Below are 6454 nucleotides of genomic sequence, written 5' to 3'. Positions count from 1 at the left end.
TGAATTCCAGCTCATTATGAAGAGAATCCGAGACATCTTGTTTTTATTTGGTATCTATCATGAGAACTAAGAAAAGCAATCCAAATGTTTTCCCTTCTTTATGAAGCTGGGTGGGGCCTTCAGCGAGTGTTCCAAGGTTTGGCAGGTCAACAGTCCCCTAAGTGACTGCGTGATCCGAGGTAGACCCCCCCAGTCTGGTTCATCCCCTCAGGGTTCTCCCCATAAATTGGGAGGATGAGGAAACCCTGTATCATGTAACTTTTTTAAAAATATATTTTTTACTGATTTTTACAGAGAGGAAGGGAGAGGGTTAGAGAATTAAAAAACATTGATGAGAGAGAAACATTCATCAGCTGCCTCCTGCACGCCCCCTATTGGGGATCGATCCCGCAACGAAGGTACATGCCCTTAACTGGAATCGAAGCCGGGACCCTTCAGTCCGAGGGCCAACACTCTGAGCCACACCAGTTAGGGCTATCATGTCACTTTAAAAGGTGACTCAGTGAAGCATGATTTAGGTAGGGTAAGACTTGGGATAGAAGAGGGGTAAAATAATACTGAAAAAAGATTATCCATTATACTGTGTAACACAGATTTTTACAAAGTGTAATTTCTTACAATCGTTTTGTAAACTATACCTTGTTTATGCAAAATTCCAGAGTTCTAGCATGTTTCCTTACCCCAAGCTTTATCTGTTCTGATTTACAGTCCCTCCATCATTCTCTCAATTAAAATTTGTATGTAAAACCATTTTCAGCCAAAACCGGTTTGGCTCAGTGGATAGAGCGTCAGCCTGCGGACTGAAAGGTCCCAGGTTCGATTCCGGTCAAGGGCATGTACCTGGGTTGCGGGCACATCCCCAGTAGGGCGTGTGCAGGAGGCAGCTGATCGATGTTTCTCTCTCATCGATGTTTCTAGCTCTCTATCTCTCTCCCTTCCTCTCTGTAAAAAATCAATAAAATATATTTAAAACAAAACAAAACAAAACAAAAAAACATTTTCATTTGAGAGTGTTGTTTTGAAGGGTACGAGAACCGGTCGTGACCTGAAAGAATATACATTTGCTCAAAGTAATTAAAGTTAAAGGTTAATAATGCACAGTCCCTTTACAGGTGGGAAGCATTGTGAGCTGGGAAGATGGCATTGAAGTAGTTACTGCTAGGAACAGTGCAAGACAGGAGTGGCCCTGACCCTGCAGCGTAGACTTTCAGCTGTTACTTTAAGAAGTTTAATAAAGAGTTTTACTCAGGGGTCCTCAAACTACGGCCCCGCGGGCCACATGCAAATACAAATATTGTATTTGTTCCCGTTTTGTTTTTTTACTTCAAAATAAGATATGTGCAGTGTGCATAGGAATTTGTTCAGTTTTTTTTTTTATAAACTATAGTCCGGCCCTCCAACGGTCTGAGGGACAGTGAACTGGCCCCCTGTTTAAAAAGTTTGAGGACCCCTGGTTTTACTATTCATGCAAGTGCCATTAAATCACAGCTGGCCTGAATTAGCTTTTTCTTTCTTAGTGTGGAATAAAGCTGAAAATTGGGTTCTTATAACTTTGTAAGTAATGAAACGGGCCCTGGCCGGTGCCGCTCAGTGTGTGGAGCATCAGCCTGCGCACTGAAGTGTCCGTTCCTGGTCAAGGGCACCTGGGCCAAAGGTTCACTCCTGGCCCCTCGTCAGGGAGAGTGCGGAGGCAGCCAGTGTCTCTCTCACATCAATGTCTCTCTCTCTCCTCTGTTTCTCTCCTCCTTCCTTCTTTCACTCTCTCTGAAAAGCTGTGGGAAAAATACCCTCAGTTGAGGATTAACAAAACAAAACAAATCAAAAGTTACACAGCCTGTTCTCATATGCCAGGTCAATCAATCCTTTCCTGTTTGCACTGAGTAAGACCCATACACCATCTCTAGGAGGTTCCTATTTCTTATACTTACACCATGACATTTCAACCTTTTACTTTTTCCAGTTGTCCCAGGGCACATGCCTTGGTGCCTGACATGGTTCCTGTATCTGTATATAATCAACAGAATAACTACCCATTCTCTCAATAATCATAACAGAAGTGTTTGTGTGACTTCATAATCCATGGAATCAAATGATGACTTTCTTTAAAACCTTTTGAGCTATTCAAGCAGAAGAAGGTTGGCTCAGGAAATAAGAATTGGTCTGCTGCCCTAACCGGTTTGGCTCAGTGGATAGAGCGTCAGCCTGTGGACTCGAGGGTCCCAGGTTCGATTCCGGTCAAGGGCATGTACCTTGGTTGCAGGCACATCCCCAGTAGGGAGTGTGCAGGAGGCAGCTGATCGATGTTTCTCTCTCATCAATGTTTCTAACTTTCTATCCCTCTCCCTTCCTCTCTGTAAAAAATCAATAAAGTACAAAATAAAAAAAATCAATAAAATAAAAAATAAAAAAGTTAAAAAAAAATTGGTCTGCTATTTGTTAAAGAATATTTAAGACAAATCCTTAATAATTTAAAGCAAGGGTACTGCTGAAGCAATGTGAATGCCAAGGAGAGCAAGAGGCGTGTGCATTGCAGCTTTTTTACCCTCCCTTCAGGTTTTTTTTAAATAATATTTAAAAATATGGTTTTATTTATTTTAGAGAGGAACCGTTTGGTTCATTGGTTGATACTCAACCACTGAGCCACATTGGCTGGGCTTTTTTGTTTTTAAATTTAAAAAATATATTTTTATCGATTTCAGAGAGGAAGGGAGAGGGAGAGATAGAAACATCAATGATGAGAGAGAATCACTGACTGGCTCCCTTGCAACCCGGGCATGTGACCTGACTGGGAATCAAACCATTACCTTCTGGTTCATAGGTCAATGCTCAACCACTGAGCAACACCATTTGGGCTAAATTTTTTCTTTTATATTGATTTGAGAGAGAGAGAAACATTGATCAGTTGCCTCCCATATGTGTCCTGACCAGGGGTTAAATCCAAAACCTAGGTAAGTGCCCTGACTGGGAATTGAATCTCTGCCACTTTTTTTTTTAATGTTATTTTATTGTTTAAAATATTTCAAATAGTAGTACATATGTCTCCTTTTTTTCTCCATTGACCTTCCCCTGGCCTCCGCCTCCCTCCCTCCCCTGCCAAGTGTCTTGCGTCCATTGGAACCTGCCACCTTTTCCTGGTGGAAAACACTCCAACTGAGCCAGGCTGACCAGGGCAAGCTTCCGTTTTTCGCGGTGACCTGCAGACTGCTGGAGACCCCACACAACGAAGAGTTAGCAGGACGAAGACATTATAGAAACAAAGGTGGCTGAAAGGATTAGCTTTAGAACAAAATTCTCATTTTATTTCAAATTTCAGTTCTCATGTTGGTGGGTGGTTGGTTGGTTCTCTTCTGAAAACAGTAGCACAAAGGTTAAATATTCACCTGGAAACATTTCACAGCCAGGTGAATGCCTCCTGAGCGCAAAAGTTCTGGGACAAATAACAGATGGATTTGGAAAATGGCATAAGTGTAGCCCAAGGTTACAAGTGTACTTTATGCCTTAAGGAAGAATGGGTTAGAGTAGGTTTTCATGAAATATTTATGTTGTAGTCAGAAATGGCAAGCGGTCTTTGTGTGGCCAGGAACTGGCTTTCAACAGGTCCATCTAGCTAAGAAAGAAAATGAGTGGCCATTAAATATTTATTCTTTATACTGTATGAGGAGGAGATTCTGCTCTTTCCCTGCCTGAAGGAAGATAAAAAGGCTTGAGATAAACAGTGAGCTGCATTCAGAAATGCACTCTTATAAAAAGACAGGTTCAACTAGGAAGTGGCTCTGAGGTTTTATTGAGGCCCAAGGATGTGAAATATTGAAACTTTACCATTTATTTGGGCACCACGATGGAGTAACTTTTTACTTTTTTGGCTGCATTTCCTCACCTTTAGAATGGGGAAAATAACATGACCAAATTTTTCTTTGTCTTTTCTTTTTTTTGCTGAAGGAAAGACTACTAAATGCTCTATCAATTTTCCAAAATCTCATATGACCCTTGATTCTGATATGCAAAGAATTTGTCATAGCAAACTAATCCCAACTAATTTGTCTTTGGGTTAGCTGGAATTAGAAATTTTAGAATGATCATGAACCAGAGCATGCAAATCCCTCATATTTTGTCTCTTTGGATGTGAAAAAGTTTTCAAAGTTTTGAATTCTACAGTCAGTGTTGTCATAACTTCTACTTAATAGCTTCCTGAAGATCACATTTAAATTGGTTCCCGGCGCTTTCTGAATTTCACTTACCTGAACTGCTAAGAGCAGCGGTACAATATCATTTGTTGTTGGACCACATGTGCATGTAATCAAAGGTGAAATCTGCACCTGACTTTGCAGCTCAGAGAATTTTTAGGGCAAAGGCTATGAAAATACAAGTAAGTGCTCATTTTAAAAAGTCTTTGGGAAAAGTTCCATTCTGAGGCTAAATTAATCCCCATACTGAGAACCTAGGACAAACCTCAGAGAGGTGTCCCCTTAACCACATCACAATTGTGATGATGCAAGAGATCCAGGCACGTGGGTTCTAAAACTGGTGAATTGGAAAGCCATCTGCTATCAAGACACTGTAAACACCAAGGTCCAAATATGTATTAATATTTATTTATCTGAGAGAAAGGGGGAGAAAGAGGAAAAAAATGGATTTGTTGTTCCACTTATTTATGCATTCATTGGGTGACTCTTGCATGTGCCCTGACCAGGAATTGAACCCGAAACCTTGGTGTATCTGGATGATGCCTTAACCAACTGAACTACCTGGCCAGGGTGTCCAAGAGCCAAATATTTAAAAGTTGACTGAGATATCTAACCTAGACTTCACAATATTTTTAAAGTTTAAATATGTTAGTAAAGAATAGGTGTTTTAAAATATCGACTTAGAAAATATGAAGGGAAAAATTCGATATGCCAAAAATTAGTTACCCAAGCAATGTCCACAATGATTTTTGTTATTAGAAGGAAGTTCTGACAGGTTCATGCACTTTACATGAACAAAACTTCTTAATTAATACAGATTCACAACAGTGTAGGATCTCCCACAGAAAAGACAAGGACTCTCTTTTTTTGTTTTTTTTTCAGCTATCAGAATCTTCTAATCCTTTTGTTGGAGTTCCCAGGAAGCAGCCTTGTCTAAGGATACAGTTGCAAATGAAGAGCAAGCAGCAGAGCTGTGCTGTGTGTTCAAGGTTACATTATTGTTCCTCTGTAAGCAAGGCATGGACCATCCTTGTATAGGAAACAGGTTTCAGGCACAATAAAGAATGTGCTCCCTTATCTCAGATGTACCCAGGCGGTTCAGCCAGTTGTTTACCACTGAGGTATTCCTTATTCAGCAGTTTTCATGCAATGATGATACCTTTAAATTCCCTAATGCTCTACCCTCCAAAAGGTAGTAAGAAATCGAAACTGTGCACTGCTTAAATGAATTCATTTGTGTGGAGAACAGAACTATTTTTATATACTCCTGCAATGTCCATTTGATTAGAAGCAGAACATTTTACACAGGCAGCAAAACCCATCTCCTGGGGGAGGGAAAGGGGGAGGAAGGGGTAAAGAAAAAGAAAAGCACGGGCTTATAATTGCAGTTGGAAGCAGTCCCAATGAGAAGAGCAGTTCTTTAAAGTCTCACCTAAATGATCTTTTTTCCCCTTTTAAATTATTTTTTTCTTAAGGTATTACATATGTGTCCCCGCTCGTGCTCTCACCCTCCCTACTGTCTGTGTCCATTGGTTATGCTTATATGCATGCATACAAGTCCTTTGGTTGATCTCTCCCCCTACTCCCCACAGTCCCCTGCCTTTCCTCTGAGGTTTGAGGGTCTGGTCCAGTGGTTCTCAACCTTCTGGCCCTTTAAATACAGTTCTTCATGTTGTGACCCAACCATAAAATTATTTTCGTTGCTACTTCGTAACTGTAACGTTGATACTGTTATGAATTGTAATGTAAATACCTGATATGAAGGATGGTCTTAGGCGACCCCTGTGAAAGGGTCATTCAACCGCCAAAGGGGTCGCGACCCACAGGTTGAGAACCACTGGCTCTGGTCGATGCCTTCCCTCTGGAGCAATGCTGAATGCCCGGGAAAGCTTGTGGATGACCACAGTTTGCACCTCTGGGTGTCAGTTTCCTAAAGTGACCTTTATCTGCAGACTGCTGGGAGCGGGCCAGGCAACCAAACCCTAAACAAGACCAGGTTCTAAAACAGGAAAATTAACAGCAGAGCTCAAGGCTTAGCATTTGAATGGCAGAGTTCTTACTTTATTCCAAATCTTGATTTCCTTTGAATTTGATTTCATGCAATTTGAAATTAGGCTGGCTCTAACAAAACATCCTCCTATCTAATAAAAGACAAAAGGGTAATTAGCCGTACCTCCGCTACGCTTCCCATGGGCTAATCAGGGCGATATGCAAATTAACTGCCAACAAAGATGGCGGCCGGCAGCCACGCAGCTGAAGCGAGCAGGCTT

This window comes from Myotis brandtii, unplaced genomic scaffold (genome assembly GCF_000412655.1).
Source record: "Myotis brandtii unplaced genomic scaffold, ASM41265v1 scaffold499, whole genome shotgun sequence".
In the NCBI taxonomy this organism is placed as follows: Eukaryota; Metazoa; Chordata; class Mammalia; order Chiroptera; family Vespertilionidae; genus Myotis; species Myotis brandtii.
Note: the sequence above shows the minus strand (reverse complement) of the source record.